Source organism: Pempheris klunzingeri, chromosome 3 (genome assembly GCF_042242105.1).
Source record: "Pempheris klunzingeri isolate RE-2024b chromosome 3, fPemKlu1.hap1, whole genome shotgun sequence".
Taxonomy (NCBI): Eukaryota; Metazoa; Chordata; class Actinopteri; order Acropomatiformes; family Pempheridae; genus Pempheris; species Pempheris klunzingeri.
The window spans coordinates 20,081,502-20,099,435 of NC_092014.1; the positions used below are offsets into that span (position 1 = coordinate 20,081,502).

Below are 17,934 nucleotides of genomic sequence, written 5' to 3' on the forward strand. Positions count from 1 at the left end.
AGCATAGTTGTGTATTGTCATTGTGTATAATTTTATCAATTAAATGTTTTTACTGTCCAACTCCTACCTGAAGAACTACCACACAAACAACAACACAATTGATGTTTAATATCCACTGCTCCCCTCCCACTGGACTGAACTAAATGATCTCATTATTTTGAAAATTTCATTACTTTCAAAACTAGCAGAAAACATCTGGCCTATGCTAATCCAATTTACTGCCAAACGACACAATGAATTGTCCATCATCAGCAGGGTCACAGCGTGTTTGTCAAGCAGGAAAAGGACAGCCCTGTTTTTTGTAGACGTGAGAGAGGCGCTCCTCTTTGGTGTGATGCAAATAACAAGCTCCTGCACTGCCCTGACAGCAAAGTTTTGTTCCACACACACATTGTGTCACAACTACACGTAGGCATCAGTTGGGTCATGGTGACACACCGGCCAACAAAGTGTAAGAGGAAGTCAGAAGCAGTTTTGTTTGAACATCCATGCCTTGACTGGTGAGGTGGTTCACTCCCACTGTTCATTCTCAGGACAGATGGCACGACAACAAGCATTTTACAGGATACAGGAATTGTGACAGTAAAATCAACATGTGTGACTAACCCCCTCTCTGTGCCAGCAAATAAAGACAAAAGGATATATATTTGAAAATATTTGTTATGTATGTTATCTCTCAAACACAAATTCCTTTAAACAATCCTGAATCACCAAACCCAAGACCCAAAAATTAACTTCCTTTGACAGTGGCCTAACTTTCCACCAATTCTTTGAGACATCTTGAAAACTAATAGACGAGCAAACAGATGTGATCAAAAACATAACCTCCTTGGTCAAAAGATAAATTCACAGGGGGAGGCAGAGAGGACACAGACAAAACATCTAAAACTGCATTTTCCCGGATCTCTTGCAACACGGCTGCTGTTGTTGATAGCGAAGGATAACCTAGTGGTGTATTAGGGAGAGGCGGGGCTTATGAGAGCTCTACCAGATGGTGTCTTGGCTTGAAGAGCAGAGGAATGAGAGAGAGAGAGCAAGAAAGAGCTTAAGAAAGACATCCCACTGTGTTCCGTCTTCAAAAGCCGAGTGGTCATCTGACGGCAGGAGGATGAAAATTTAGGAGTTACTCTGCTAGAAGTGACTCTTTCTACCTTTTTATCCTTTTAGGCTCTTGACTCAATGATGGGAAACTTGGGGTTGGAGAGGTGATTTGGTCTGACATATGCCGCTAAGCCACTCACTCAGGTCAAATGCCACTTAAAAAGATGGCTGAGATTAGTGGACTGACACGCAGCTCAGTGTATAGAAGTACTCACTCAGACCAAACAAACAGTGAGTTAAAATAAATCCTTTAAAAAAATGTGTGAACATGAACAGTGGCATTTTGCAGTGGGTTTTTATCTCAGGACCACACATCTTTGCTATAGAAGAAATCCACTGTGTTACAACTTGGCATTTACAGTATTGCTACTGTACATATTTAAATATGCAATAAAGCAAGCAACAACATATTAGCAATACATAGTATAACTGATAATATTTATTCAACATTTATGATAAGGTGTTATCACAATTCATTTCCATTATTCAGATGACCACAGTTGCCTCCTCTAATATTGGACACTTTGAACTGGTATCTCTGTCACAACTCCTCTACGCAGACGATCACCGTGTTTTGTAGATGTGGCAATTCACAGACATACTTTTGGAAGTTTGAGGAAACCTGTGACAATCTTTGGCCTCATAATAAATGTGGAAATGCCAGAATATCCATGCTATCTGTACATCAGAGATTGCATATTAACATAGGAAACCTCTCACTCTCTCCCTGATCCCACTACCAAAGCTGTGATTTATACTATGGAAACGTATAAAGGCCGCCAAAAAATCCTCTATAATTGAAGTCAGCTGGGCAGAGCAGAGTTATGTAACCTGATGTTGAATTCATCCTCCTGCTTGTCTGTACTGCTCTGCTTGCTGAGTAGCTGTGCACAGGACAGGCCAGAATAAAACCACAAAATGATGGGTTTGTGATAGGAGTAGTACTTATATATTAAACTGAAGGCATAACGGATAATCAAAAGGTAGAAAGACCTGACGAATTATTTGCTATTGTGCAATGTTTGTACCTCATCAACCCATCACTCTGCCTCACCTCTGAATTTCTATACATCATGTACTTGTTCTTATGTTGCACTCATTTAAAGATGCTACAGGATCCCAAAGTAAATTCAGTCTTTTGTATATAATCAGTAACGATGCTCAGAGACACATCTGAGAAGTTGTGATTGACAGCAGAGGCTCATGCCTGAAATTTGCTGAATGAGTGGAATTTTGCACGGCAGAAAGCAACAGCTGTAGCCTCACCAAAATAAAGTTACACACCCCCCTCCGAGCTCTAGACCCTGCCGCTACCCTCCCTTTGCTCACACTCACACACCAGTGCACCAACCAATCCCTGCTCTATCACAAGACACACAACCCTAGCTGTCCCCAGCATGAGCTTCCACCCTCCCTCCCTCCCTCTGTCTCTGTCAATAGATCATTGTCCCCGTCCTGAACCCCCTCGGCCTGGTCTCATCCAGAGAGATCGACGGTTAGAAGGTTTGGGAGGGTGAGGCGGGAGAGTTGGTGGTGTGTGTGTGTGTGTGTGTGCGTGCGTGCGTGTGAGAGTATGCACAATTAATCGGAGTAAGAATGAAATCTGATCCAAGCATCACAGCGTCAATGTTTTATTATTCAAATTTCATGCTTCAGGGCAGAAGCTCTCTTGTGATTTGCTAAATTCCTTGTTGAATTAAACACACTGAAGTTTCACAACAATGGTAGTTGGAAGTTTAGATTGAGTTCAGTGACCGACTGGAAATTGGAAACACGATTGCCCTTTGCAGATATGGCATTGGAGGACAGCGCTGTATTGTGATTGATTTTAACTCCATTAATCTGTAGCAGATAGACGAGGCAGGCTGTGTTTACTGAAGGGTGCTAGACTGCGACTGCAGCCTGAGGCAAGGTGACCGCAGCCTCTCACCCCGTGACCTTTAGTGACCCCCCCTCCCTCTTGTCCTTGTTCAGCGGCTCTGCAGACATTGGCTGTCTTCATCAGTGGGCATGTTGTTCACGAAAATGTTCTCATCCATAAATAATTATTTTAAGAGAGCTATAAAACCAATCACTGCTATAAACCTCACTATACTTAACATGCTTTTGGTTACTAGGGGTTACTTGATGAATGGTGTGATAATGGCCTTTAACTTAACAACTTGCTGGTATTGCACAAGAGGGGGAAATTTATAATACTCTGCAGGTTTCTTCCATGTTAAAAACTAAACTAGACAGGAAAATGCAATAAATTACATGGGTTTAAATTAAAATCTACTGGGGATGCAAGAAACAGTTAATTTCATTACTGTTTACTCTGGCAATTATTTCTCAATTAATAGATTAATCATTTGGTGTATAAAATGCTGATCCCTATTTCTAAAGCCCTTGGTAATGTCTTCAAATTATTTTTTTTGTCTGACTAACTGTCCAAAATCCAAAGATATTCAATTTACTTACACATTAGACAAAGAAAAGTTATTTTCAGATATATTTCTTCATGGACAACTGGCAATTGTCTTGCCTTTATGTACTAACATGACTGAGCATTACTGTGTTTTACATTTGTTTTAAGCTGAATATGTTATATAATAGTTCTTTTTATTGTCTATTAATCTGCTGATTATTTTCTTGATTATTTGAACTGAAAATACCTGCTATACTATTCCACTGGCCAAGATGACAGCATTAAAGGTCTTATTTTGCCCGATCAACAGTTCAAAATAAATTAAGTTACTATCATGTATGGCAAAGAAACAAAATCTTCACTTTGCAGAAGCTTGATCCAGCGACGATTTCCTTGAAAACTGACTGAAATGAATTAAATTGACTAATCAACTAATTGCGGCACCTCTACAAACAAGTGCGGACACACGCCACATTTTGACTGGCGTCTTGTGAAACCTCAGTGAAGTCATAGTGATGCATGGCTGCATTCCAATCCAATCCAATCCAGAAAACATATTTTTGTTTGACAGAATTAATTCAGTCCTTCATCTCTGTTATTGGAGCTTACTGTATATCTTTAAGACAGAGTGCTCTCCCATGATGCCTCAGAAGTCCTCTGACATTTGGAGCTGGAACACAACCAGAGGCTCAGACGACAAACAACTCTCTCCATCTTCATCTGATGACACCTACGTCTGCCCATGTATCTGTCACTCCATCTCTCTGTCTGGTCCTGTCTCTCTGGTTTACTACATCTCTGTCCATCTCTCTCTCTCTCTCTGACTTTATCTCTTCACCACTGTCCTTACAAACTGTGTACAGGATGACATGCAAGCTTATTAAAAACATACAACAAACAAATACATAGTCACAATATCAATGATTAACATAACAGGCAGTAAATGGAAACACAAAGAAGGCCACACACCCCTCCACCCACTTACACACACATCATATCTTTATCTTGCATGGGGGAAGCTTCAAAGCGTGGCTGCTTGAGTCTCTATGAGCTGTCAGCCCCCAAAAATAGACACGCAGCCTTTTGGGTTGTGTTACTACCCCAACGGCAACAATACCAGGAAAGAATCTGTACGTTGGCTAATTATATCCACACACGCTGTAAATGGCACGGTGTGCGCACACAACACACGGACAAAGCTGCCCTGCAGTGTGAACTCTGTGAAGGCAACTCGTGCACACTCACGCACAGGCAGGAGTAGGTGTGTTTAAACATGCCTGCATGACAGATCCAGCAGTGAAACTGGAGGTCGGTGTGTGTGAGCCAAATGCTCAGCAGCTTACAGATCCTCCAGTGGCTTTACTATGAGAGAGAGAAAACTCTTCTTCTGAGCCCACCAACATGCCAGCAGTGAACGTTTTTGTCTGACTGACACATGGCAGCAGTTGGTTGAAGTTTGGGGTGTTTGTTTCTCAAGCAGTCTTAATTTAGTGCAGCATTTAGTTACTGTGCTGGTTGTAACACACAAAAAACTTTTTTACAGGCATTCCCTCTAAATTACTAATTTATGTATTCAAGAAAAGTATGCTGAAGGCAAATTCTTGTTCATGCAGTGACTTGAAAACACTCAATTGTGTCGCCCTTCACACACTGCGTCTACCATTGTGCACATTAGAGATAATAGCCACAGCTAATCTTCTCTGGTGCTCACACTCATAGCACTGTTACTGCCAAGCGTGTTTGTAGTGCAGGAGTGTGTGTGTGTGTGTGTGTGTGTGTGTGTGTGTGCCCACACAGCCATACTAACATGGAATTCCCCTAAAACTACAAATCAGTTTTAGGGATGGCAATCTTTGGAGTCATGCTTTGGCAGCTTGTGGGAACACAAACACGGAGGACAAGCTGAATTCTTACTAGAAATGAATGGGATGATTGACAGATAATTAGAATATATACATATATACGCCAGAGGGACAGAAACCTATATGACCAACCAGGTGTGATAACACAAGAAACCAGCACATAAACAAATAAGCCAATCCCAACCAACCTTGTATTTCCTCCTTGGTCAGTGAATGGGAGAGAACAGGCTGTAGTAGTAGGCAGCCAAAAAACACATGTCTCTATTTTTCTCTGTTGCTCGCCGCCTGTGCTCAAATTCCAACACAGAGACCCAGAGGAAAGCCGGGAAAGACGAGAGAGAGAAAGAGCGGGATATGAACGACAGAAAGTGAGAGCCAGGCTGCGATCAGAAAACCAGTCGGGCCACTTGTCCGTCCAGATCTTCCATATAGATGCTCTCTGGTTGAGCTGCCAACAGCCAGCAGATTCTCCCAGATTCCTGCGTGCTCTGCTCCACGGCCACCCCAGCGTTGATCAGAGAGAGAGAGTATCAACAGCTGTGAGTGTGTATGTGAGAGGATATATGTGTGTGTGTGTGTGTGTGTGTGTGTGTGTGTGTGTGTGCCCTCTGCGAATGAGGGTATGTGTTTGTGTGGAAAAGAAGCTAAAGAGACCACGTGATGCAGGCTTAATCCCCCGCCCACTGGCTAGAACCACACTAACACACACACACACACAGATTCAGGCAAACATACACATACAAGCGGCTAGACCAATCAGAGCTCAGGCTCACACACACTAATCACCCTTCCTCCTCCCCCGCCTGCACACACTCTGTCTCTCTCTCTCTGTCTAGTCATCTTTTTTTTCTGGTCTCTTTTCTTTGATCCATTCACTTTCTGGTCTCTCTCTCTCCCACATTCCACAATCCTCTCTCTCCCTCTCTATCCCTCATTCACACCCCCTGCCACCCCCCACACCTCCAGGCGACTGTACTAAAGGTCAGTGTTTATGAGTTCTGCTGGCAGCAGAGTAACCACGGCCACACAACCTCCTGCAGCAAAAACTGCTTGGCCTTTATAGCCACCTCGGCTGCTCAGAATCAACATTATCTGCCTCTGAGGTGAACTGACACACCAAATGCCCCAAAATAAGTCAGAAGAAACAGATTTGAAAATGAAAATGCAATGGCTCCCGAGTCAGGGGTCAGAGTGGGCCCGTGTAAGTTTGGAATTCAATGTCTTGCCTAAAGCCAAACTCCTCTGCAAACCTGGCATGGTTTTCTCCGTCTTCTGGAAATGTTTGTTACCTTTGATTGATTCTCACCAAAGCTCGACTACCGGCCCGTTTGCACCTTGCTTTTCTACAGCAGACAACATTCCCAAATGACGCTTCGAAAATCATCCCCAAGACCCCTCAAAGCATACTGAGACACAGTAAAAATTCCTGAATAAAATGATGGTTAAGTCATTGGTTACGTATGTAACATATATGGATTTACCATAGTAAAATATTAGTACTGTAATAAAACACAAAAACATTACTATAATTAATGTAATTGACGCTGCAGGGTTTTGTTTATTTTCTGTTTCGTGGGCTGTGATAGTAGTTCACAGGAGCTACAAAAGATGTTCAACAAAAGTATTTGCACATTGCAAATAAATGCACCAATATATTTGTACGGTATTATAATAATATAATGGAAATATTCTTCATTAATTACTTGATATTACATTTGAATCTGTTATTGGTTGCTATTGGTTATTGCCTTCAACTTTTCTTTGTGGAGTTTGCATGTTCTCCCCGTGCTTCCTTCCTCTAGCTTCCTTCTGCAGTCCAAAGAGGGTTAACTGGTGACTCTAAATTGCCCGTAGGTACGAGTGTGAGCAACAAAAACTTTCATTACTAATTTTGTTAGTAGTGAGTAGCTGAACCCAGCTGAATATAGAATTAATCAAAGACACGTTTTAAGGCTGAACTTTGGATTGTCCACTGGCTTTAAATCAATTGTTTTCAGACTTAAGATACAGGGGCAAAAAAAGACTTCAAGCACACTTCAGGATGTACAGTGACGACAGGGAGGATTCTCCACCTGCTGATCAGGAAATTAACTGAAGCTGTACAACTGAAAACCAAAAAGCACAATCTGAACCTGTCCAGTGGAGAAGAGGCTGAGCTGCAGGCGACTGAACCACCAGGGAAACAAAATTAACAGATCAGACAAGCACAAGAAAAACAAACACGGCAGGCACTCCGCAAGATGTCAACAACCTGTCAACCAAGCCGTGAGTGATGCTGTTTGATTTTCACAGTATTGAGCTTCACCTCCACTGCTGTGTAAATTTACATGTGGACCTCTCACACAAACTCTGACACCTATTCAGATTTAACACTGAAAAGACAGATTGTACACACAGGCGTGATGCTTAAATGTGCTGAAGAGTCAACAACAGGTACTTTAATTCAAATTCAAAAAAAAACTTTAATAGCATCTAAATATCCAGGCTACAGGTACTCTCTTTCCTGGCAGAGTGTATAAAACAGTGCTGGTATGTGAATTCCCCACTCAGTCACTCAGTCATTAAGATTCAGATTAATTTTTAACTGTCTTGTAAAAGCATGTCACCATCTCACTCAACAAAGGTAACTTTCGATTTATCCGAGCAGATTTTCAGGTCGGAGTGCCAGAAGTTTATGGCTGAGAGATTTTGGCCAATCGGGAGCTGTAGTTGACTGCCATCGTCTGTTAGCTTTGATGACAAGACATTTTTGTTTAGGCTTGTGAAAGAGAAACCATAGCAACACTGAAGCAACAGAAGCCGAGCTGAAGTAATCTGATGGAAGCTGAAAAGCTGCCAAAATGAACGTGTACAAGAAATCCTGGATCGTTTTGTTAAACCTGAATCTGCTCTCAGTTCAAACAAGCCTACACACCTATTAAAGTACGTTTTCCATGCTGTAACACAAAGTGGTGCTTTGATCAAAGTTTAACGTGTGTTCAGTAAAGTAGTGAAAATAAATATGCCAAATACTGTATGTAGAAATAAGGTTATGTGATATTGGTGGTGAGTTATTGCCCCACGTGTGGGATGATTGCTGGTGTTCAGGTATGTGTAGTATGTCTCTCAATCGCTTCGAGCAAACATTTAAAATGAGAGGGACTCTGTGATTGACAGCCTGACACAGGAGGCAGTTAACACCTCAGAGGTGAACCTGTAACAGAGTGCAACCATGTGAACCAAATAATGTTTACAACCACACCTGGCAGCTATAATACTAACAAATTACACATAAACTATTCATTCAGATATTGCGTTTTATATGCTGTTTTACTGTAGTACTGTAAGTGTTTTCTGGTTGCTCTTCTTCAATCTGCCCTTCTCCACAAGTCTAAAATGGAAAATATATGCTAATAATAACCCATTTTAGTATAAAACTGTGGATTTACAATTAATTTGGACTGAAATATCAGGCTAAAAATACTAATGACTTCCTGACTGTCTGCTATTGTGATGCATTACTGCAAAGTCAATCATCTTCATCAGGCTGTGCCATCACTGGTATCTGATCACTGCAATGACCTTTTGCTAGGCACGCGCACACACACACACACATACACACACAGTTCTGAGCTTATCTCTACATCAGAGGAGGAAGATCATACACCTAGTGATGACGCTGTTTGACATTACTGACACGTGGGGACACACACGCGCACACAAACACTGTGTTATGCATTCCACAGACATGGACAGGCCGGGTGCTGCCGGCTGTGTAAAACAGGCAGATTTCTCTAAATGGCATCACATGCATGTGGGGGAAATCAGCAGAGCGTTTGCTGAGGGGGCTGCAGATGGACCGCACCAACAAACAAGAACTATCATCCAGCAGGCGCCACATGACTCACCCCACCTCCCCACCAAAAAAAAACTGTGTCCTCCACACAGAACAATAATGCGCTCTGGGGATTCACTTGCACTGAAAGAACCACTATTTGTATTAAGTAGCTAGAGGGGGCTGTTTATATCATCCTCAACAGCCTCGCCTGAAAGAAAACTTTCATTTGGTGCAATAAAGGTGCAGGGATTTGCCTTGGTTGCGAATTGGAGAAACTGATGAAGAAAGTTTGCAAGTCAGTCCAACCAAATGCTGACAGAGCAGATCTCACTGATTAGTTTTTGGATAAAAGTGAGCTGATCAGTTAAAAAATCTTTTTATCATCATGGACTTCAAAGAAACAAGCAATTTCCTTGTTTAATATGTGAGTTTGCATATGTTGGCAGGTTCAGTTAAAGACTGATATTTAAATTGTTTCTTGCAAATGGTGGAATATTAGTTTTTCTGTTTAGGCCAACCCTGAGTCTGCACACAGTATTCTCATCCGCAGTGCAGTGAATATGCCAAGCACAGACTGGCATAGAATGGAGACTGATCTCCCTCCAACACCAACGGCCCCTCCTCCTGGATGGTGGTGCATCACTCAGCACTTTATGCCCAACTCCACTCCACACCACACACACACACACACACACACACAATCCCCAGCTGTCACTGCCAGGCCTGACTCAGGGAAACGGAGCCCCTGCACAATGCTGAATGCTGCCACTTCTAAATAGATCCCAAACACCAGCCACTGTAAATGTCCTCATGTACTATACTGTGTACTGTGGTGTGACAACAATCTGAAATGACAAAACGCAGGTAGGATCCTGGGCTGGGAGAAGGGGAAACACAAAACCGGTATACTACTACTACTACTACTATACAATACTTTACTGCATCTTTGTTTTGCCTTTATAGCGAGTGCCAAGAGGGCTACATCAAACAGAAGCCATCAAACTGTAACAGTCCCAGGACGGTGTCCAAGTACACAGTGTCTCACAGGTTGATAAGCGCAGGCTTGTCTCTTAACGATAGCTAATCATGACCCTGTGGAAACCCAAATTACTGTTATTGCTGTAGGTTGACTCATGTGACACATTACAGACAAGGTAAGACTAAAGCCAGACGGTCGAATGCGTGCTTGATGGTAGGCCGCCTCCACGCAACCGTTATCAAGTTTGATGATTAATGAGGCCTTTGCACACCACAGTGCGCTTAGTTAATCCCATATTTCTGTTGAAGTCATCCCTGCCTTGACCTCTGTGATAAGCAGTGGACAGAAACAAAAGCCAACAGAGGGGAAGACCTGAGTGTCTGCTGGGCTAAATGCATGCTGGTATCCATTTACTGCCATCAGTGATCTGTCAGCATTTCCCACCAAACGCTGCACAGTAACAGGAGAGGAGCGAGGGGGTACGTTCACTGATGCTAACTGTTCAGGAATGTACAAACACTTTAGCTCATTACTAGGACCTCTGAGCTTTTTCCCCAAGGACAGGAAAAATGGCTGACTGGTGTTTGAGACCCCACAGTGGGAAATTGACAGATGTGGTAATACTTAAGAAAATAAAACTCATTCAGTTAAAGGTTGTGCGGCGGCCCCACTGACATCAGAGAAGCACTTTTTCACAAACTTGTTTTGACTGCTTTGAGTTCAAACACCATTTACCCACATGATGGGGAGGTCAAGTTGATTCCTGGAGGACAAGCCACACTACGGCCTCCGCTGTGACCTTGTTGGTTCATATATGACATCATGTTTGCACCATAAGTCCTGTCAACCTGCAGGAAAGGTTCCAGGCAAGAAGGAGGACTTCAGCTTCACCTGGAAGTTTTCACCATATTACCTACCGGGCAATGAAAACAACACTGGGTTAAATAAAAAGATAAAATGAAAAACAAAAATAATATGACTTGCTTGGTGGGGATGTCCTGCTTTGGGGGAGCCGAAAAATAAGACTCAGGAAGTCCAGTTTGAGTAATACTGTAAATCTGAGAATGACGCCAAAAACGCTAAAAACCACGAGAAAAAAAAAATGATCCTCCATCTCAATGCTTGCAAGGTAAACAGTACAACTTCCATATTTACATTACAACATAATCTACCAGAAATGTGCATTCACACATATTTGATTTGCTAATACAATCATTGGTGGGTGATGAGACATAGCTTTTTAAAAAATATGTCTCACTTTATTCGTTTATAGTGGAATACAAGTGACCAATAATTGACCAACACAGTCTTAAAGTTACATTTAGTTATAACTTACTTGCTTTTCCCATTTAATTTCACGGCATCATCAAAATGCGTCTTTGAATGGATTGTGTAACCTATGGATTTTGACGGGGATTTGCATCTAGAGTCTGACATGTGGTTAGATTAAGGCATCAAAACATTTTTGGCTAAAGTCTCAAAGAGGAAAAATAAGAGTTTCTATGAAATTTGGTAGTTGGGGTCTAAAGAAAAGCAGTTCCAAAGAAAATTAATTACTAGTCAAACAATTAAAAGACATTTAAGCTAGAAAATAAAAACAAAAAAAGAAAACGCATTGAAGTATTGTTCATTGCTGAAGGAGGTTCACAAATCTCCTGGTACCTCCTACATACTGGCATTCAGCAGACCTTATCTGGAGTGGCCTACATGTTCATCAACTGAATCCAGCGAACATCTTGATCAGTAACCAACACCAAGTGCAACAACAGCAGGTGGAACAAAAACCTTCCAACAACAACAACAACAAACAGGTTCAGAGCGTCTTTGTGTTGTTGCCATCATCCCTTATGATTGTCAGCTGGTGATCGTTTTTTTTACCCCTGCGGGGCTGAAAAAAAGTCCAGTATTGTGTCATCTGGTGCACACCCACAAAGAGAAAACCTGTGAAGCTGTCGCTCCTGTCCATCCGGCTCTCAACAGCCTGTCTAGTTTTACGCTTGTATGGGAGTGATCTTAAGTAGCCTCTAATCCGTGTTTTAGGGGTAAAGAGGCATTTAGAGAGTGGCTAATGTTTAACGCATTCAGATTCACTTCCTGGAGCGCTCACTGGGAACAATGCTGTCACTGTCTGAGCAGCTGTGCTACTTAGCAAGAAACACACACACACACACACACAGCGATGTACTCAAGCGTGACCAGGGAAGTCTGCCTCTGCAGAGATGTAGAGAGATGGAAGGCTTCTATAGAGGCAGAGGACAGCGAGCTAGGAAAATTGTTTGTGTTATTTAAGGTGTTGTCCTTCATTCCCTCAGACGATGGAGATGAAATGGGGCCTGGAAGTGTCGAGGGGAAGTCACCACCCTGTCGTCAACTCGGGCAAATGTGCTATTCCAGGTCAAGTTGAACGAAATGCACTTCAGTGACAGAGGGGAATACAGTGTTTGTGGGACATTTTGAGCATAAAGAGGACCTAACATTAGCTCTGACTCACCAGTTACAGCTCATGGCTGAAATTAAGGAAACAGCTAATAATAATAATGATGACCAGTTAGGTTCTGTTCACTCTTTCCTGCCTGGCCACATGTGTGCTCATTTGTCAGTTGGTGCATTTGTATTTTGCAGCCTGATATTAGTATTTCGGATGTGATTGCAAAAATTTTAGAGGTTTTCCACAGAGATGCCCTGGCTGGTAAAAAAATAAAACATATGACACACCCTGCCCATCGTTTACTGGGTTTATGAATGATTATTATCTACAGTATAAATTCAACACTTTGAGCTATGTCATTGGATCTTTTATCCACATCCTACTTTTGTCTCAGATAAACTACAAACTAATAAGGTGAGTCTTTTCTTTCTCGTGAAAAAATGGGTCACTAAATGGATCAAAGGCGCAGGAGGCACTTCTCTGGAAAAGGCAAGGAAAAAAAAACTGATGAATACAGCTCTCCTGCAGCTCTCTCCTCTCCTTCCTGAGCCCCTCCCACCAGATGAGCACAAGCGAGTGGCATGTGCATTTGCACACGCTTCATACGTGCAGGAAAACTAAGTCGGAACAGCTTCAAACGATTGTGTTTGTGATCCCAAACATACAGTTATGCTGTATATTCTCTGAGAATTCTTTGCTGAACTATTAGCAATATTCAACATAGCATGTATATGTACATGCATACACTCCATGGATGTATTATAGGAGGTCTTGATATAGCATTACATCCATGACACAACCTAACAGACCACTGCAACATATTTCGACATTACAGGAAAAGGAAGATAGCAGCTTCATCACAGAGTATCTGAAATCTCTTTTCTTGCGTTTATTGTCAGCCTCTCTTTTAGACTGTTTGATAAGTCAGTCTTTCTTTGGGTCGTTTTGCAGCGTAGACACATGCTGGAATAGCAACTTTTTCAACAGGACTTTCCACCACTGAATCACGCTTTCACCAACACCTGAAGGGACGCATCTGCCTTTGTAGAAGAGCCAATAGAAACGCTCTCTCTCTCTGAAAGGGTCTGTGATTGACCAAAGTTAGATACTCTACAGCCTGAACAGAGCCAAGAGGAGTTGCCAAAGTCCAGTTTTCTCTGAGAATTACAACATGCTGAAAGGATATTTTGGATTTTTTGCCCAATGACACCAAAATTAAACTGCCTGCCCAAGCTTCATGACAGGCCTCTGTTTAAATTCTTACAAAGGCATAATTGTGTTACTTTGCTTAACTATTATAAATGGACAATGGAAGAAATCAGTGAATGCTTTAGCACAAGTAAGCTTCAAATAAACAATGTCGCATCACATTTCAGTGCCTCAGAGTAACTGAAAGAAAGGCATGAAGTTAAACATTAAATATCTCTTGCAATATTTCAAGAGTTCAAATATGTAATCTCCAACATGTTTTATGGTGTTAAGGTTTGTTAAACAAAGCCTTTTGTACAGTCCATGGGTGAGGTTTCCAGCTGGGGCTCATACAGGTCCACTGTAACATCCTTATCTGTGCTGTATATCACAGCGGAGCCCCATTCTAAACACAGTCTACTATACCTGTACTATATACTATATTGCCATCACTCCCATAGCATATCAGATAACCTCATGTACACACAAACACACACATGGACCTTTTCCACTTGCTATTGGCAAGAGAACTCCATACACACCTTGAGTCAACAGAAAAGGAGGACAAAAGTTAACAATAATATCACTTCCTCTAGTTTAGATGCATGTTTTTTTTTCTTTTTCTTTTTTTTGTATTCACTGGGTTTTAATGTTGCCACACAATCCATTAATGTACTTTATGAAATGTAAAAGAGTATCAAAAAGTGTCTTAAAAAAGTTAAGAAGAGAAAGAGACTGAAAGAGATTTTTCTGGAGTCCAGGCTGTTGTGCAGTTTGAAGGAGCAAAGAACCACATCCAACGACGAAATGTCAAAAGAAATTTCCTGTCAAGTCTTAGTCCAAAGTGTCCGGATACACTTTGAAGCAGGAACTAAAGCTGTAAGTGAGTGTGGGACTGCTTAGAAGTTCTAAGCAGACGATACATTTTTAAAGGTAATGAGAACCAAGTCTATCACAAAGTCCACACTTGGCAACCAGTCTCATGACTCTTCAATGAGACTGTGACATGAAAGCTGAAGTACGGCGACTCACACAAAAAGGTGCTTTGTAGCATCACATCCCACGGGCCAGTTCCTCTGAATCAAAGCCGTGAAAGGAGGGGCTCGCCCACTTTTACTGTCAGCGCTGAACGCCACCGTGCGTGTAGCATGAAAGAAGCAAATGACCTTCGAACCTGCACAATGTGTGTGGATGCAAGTCTCTGTGTGTCTCAGGCTTCTGTGTGTGCCAGCACTGACAAATCAGCACTCTTAAACAGCCATTCGTATTGTATAAAGCTAAAACAAGCAAGTAAGTGTGATTTACATTTGTACACTAAAAGCTTTATAGACATGAATATGGACAAAAATGAGATAACAATAAGATTTCAGTGAAAGTAAAAATGTATTAATGTTTTGTTGCTCAGCCGGCTATAAACACCAACAACATGGTAAACTCCATCGACAGCAGCTATAATACTGTTATACTCTTTCATTTGAATAATCATTAATGTTAATAGGTTGAAATTTTGGGAAACTTGCTTATTGACTTCTTTGCTCTGAGTTAGATGAAAAGATTGATGCCGCTCTCATGTCTTCACCCTAAATATGAAGCTACAGCCAGGAGATACTTAGCTTAACTAAGCATGAAGAGAGAAACAGAGAGAAACACAGAGAATTTGCAGGTTTAAGCTTAATAGCAGCCATACACACTATATAATTTAGACCTGACTGAGTAAGAACTGAGTTGTACTTGTACAGAATACTGTAAAACTGAATATTTATTATTGGTACATTTAAGTTATTAGGGTTTTCTTAGTAAAGTGATTCTGACGTTGATGTTAGAGCAATTTAGGACAATTTAAAAAGGATTACATAAACAAACCTCAGTGAAATGTAGGAATACGTTGTAATGCACACATGTATGTACACACTGCTGGCCGCTAATAGCTCTGTAATTATGGCTGGTAATGACAAAGCCATACACACAGTTTAACAGGACCCTGGTGCTCCAACCATCCAAACAAAAACAATCCAGTGCCGGGTGTCGCGGCTGCTAACTGCTACCGTATGTCCTTACCGCCAGATGCTGGCTTTACAGTCAGGCAAGAGCTGGACAGCAGAGCAGTCCAAGCTGCTCCATGGCTACACAACACAATATAGTTTTACAGGAGAGCTGTGTGCTGAATTAGCCACAGTGTCAATTACTTTTCTCAATGCCTGACTGAGAGAAAAGCACATGGATTCTTGAAGTGTATTGCACGTTTTTTTTTTTTTTCTGTAATTACACTCTGATGGTTTCTACTAACAGAAAGAAGGTTTTCAGGCTACCTGGTTAAGATTCAAACCACAGGCTAGAGCTCTGAGCCTCAAATGCACCAGCACTGCTGACCACTGATATACATACTTTGTTCAATAGCACAGTGGTGCTCAGTGTCACAGAAACTTACAGCAGTACTTATTAACTCCAAATAGCTTTTGCCAGTGAGTTACTTCATGACATAGAATTTGAGACTAGTTAATGAGTCTGCATGTAAGTCTGCTTCCTTACATGCCGCAAAACTCACGCTTGCTGTACAGGTATGGAGTGTAACTTAAAACATGATGGATCCAAACATGGTGGGACTGAATGTATTGCCACGACATGAATAATTGTTTATTCTTAATTTTTTTAAATTTATTTTTACGCCAAAGAGAACTGGCTTCTCAGGAGCGAAAGCACTCTTCAATAACAGGAAATCAAATCAATCTGCTAAATAAGGCGAGTTTCTGAAACTCGCTCCCACGCAAACAACTCCCCCAGTAGTAAGACACCAGTGAACTAGTCCTAACTTACACAACAAATAACTTGCTTCTTTAACATATGGCACCAAAGCACCTCTACAGCAATCACAACTAAAGACATTTCCCCCACAAGTGAAACCACTTGAAGTGAAGCAGTCATTCTTTTTAACAAAACTCAGGAGGTGCACACTTTGATGCGTGAAAGCATTCATCAGGGAGCAATGAATTAAACTAAGAAGCTTTCCTCTGATGCCAGCCTGCTGACACTGTGAACGCAAGCTCTTAGCCCAGACACAATAACATTTAAAGAAGGCCCGAAAGCACAGACTAAAAAGTCTAACTTAGTTAACTAAGGGAGAATGCTAACCTTGTTATCCTGGCTTCAGAGTTGGCAAAGACAGCCTATCCATAACATAACCAGGGAGAACGTTAGTCTGACAGTTTAGAGTTGAAGTGTAGTTGTGCTGGTTTAATGACAAATCTTCTGTCTATATCCTTTCTTTGATTCAACTTGCATTTGTGAGTTACCTGCAAGAAGGTACAATCCGTCGCAATGACATAGGCTAACAAGTGAATTTGTTGATATTAAATACTCGATCTGCATGTGTTCATTGAGTACTACTGGTGTTCAGGAAGATATAATCTTTTTTTATATTTACAAAACCTCTGGTGAGTTCCTGTTCTTTGCTGCAGTAGGTTATACAGATTCCCTGCAGTACGGGACCAGAATACACGTCTGTCCTGGATTTGCAAGGGATAATTGTGTTATTTTTTGGCAGTCTCGGGGGCAAGGGGCTGCTGCTGATTGAAGCTCTGAGAAGGACTGTGTGTCACTATAACAGGAGTGGTAGGTATTTCATGTTGGAATGAAAGGTTTCATTTTGTATGTTTAGGAATAAATGAAAATGTGGAATGCTCTAAATAATAAAAAGGAATTTATCTCGGATGTCCCATAACAGACAACTGAAAACAAAGAACGGCAGCTTCAAAGACAAAAGGCTGTAGGGCTGTAAAGCTTGGCGGTTTGTTTCCAAGGCCAGTGGTTTGTATGCCAAAGACTCCACATCCATCTGAGCCCTGCTTGTACCAAGTCAGCACACATCTTGCCCATCGTCCCCTCTTGAAGCTCATCAAGAGAATGCCAAGAGTGTGCAAAGCAGTAATCAGAGCAAAGGGTGGCTACTTTGAAGAAACTAGAATATAAGACATGTTTTCAGTTATTTCACACTTTTTTGTTAAGTACATAATTCCATATGTGTTCATTCATAGTTTTGATGCCTTCAGTGAGAATCTACAATGTAAATAGTCATGAAAATAAAGAAAACGCATTGAATGAGAAGGTGTGTCCAAACTTTTGGCCTGTACTGTATACCTATGATGAAAATTACAG

At 41.5% G+C, this 17,934-nt stretch overlaps 1 protein-coding gene across 6 annotated transcripts in view; it reads right to left on the reverse strand.

Moving 5' to 3' along the window:
• Positions 1-17,934, reverse strand: part of add3a (adducin 3 (gamma) a) — a 92,867-nt gene that overhangs the window by 33,519 nt on the left and 41,414 nt on the right. For 4 of the 6 annotated variants that reach the window (XM_070856495.1, XM_070856493.1, XM_070856494.1 and 1 more), the window contains exon 1: positions 5,559-5,950. The exons of the other annotated variants lie outside the window; for them this stretch is intronic. The gene's annotated coding sequence lies outside the window, so the exon portion shown is untranslated. Of the gene's footprint in view, positions 1-5,558; positions 5,951-17,934 lie in introns of those variants that run through there. 6 annotated transcript variants of the gene reach the window in all.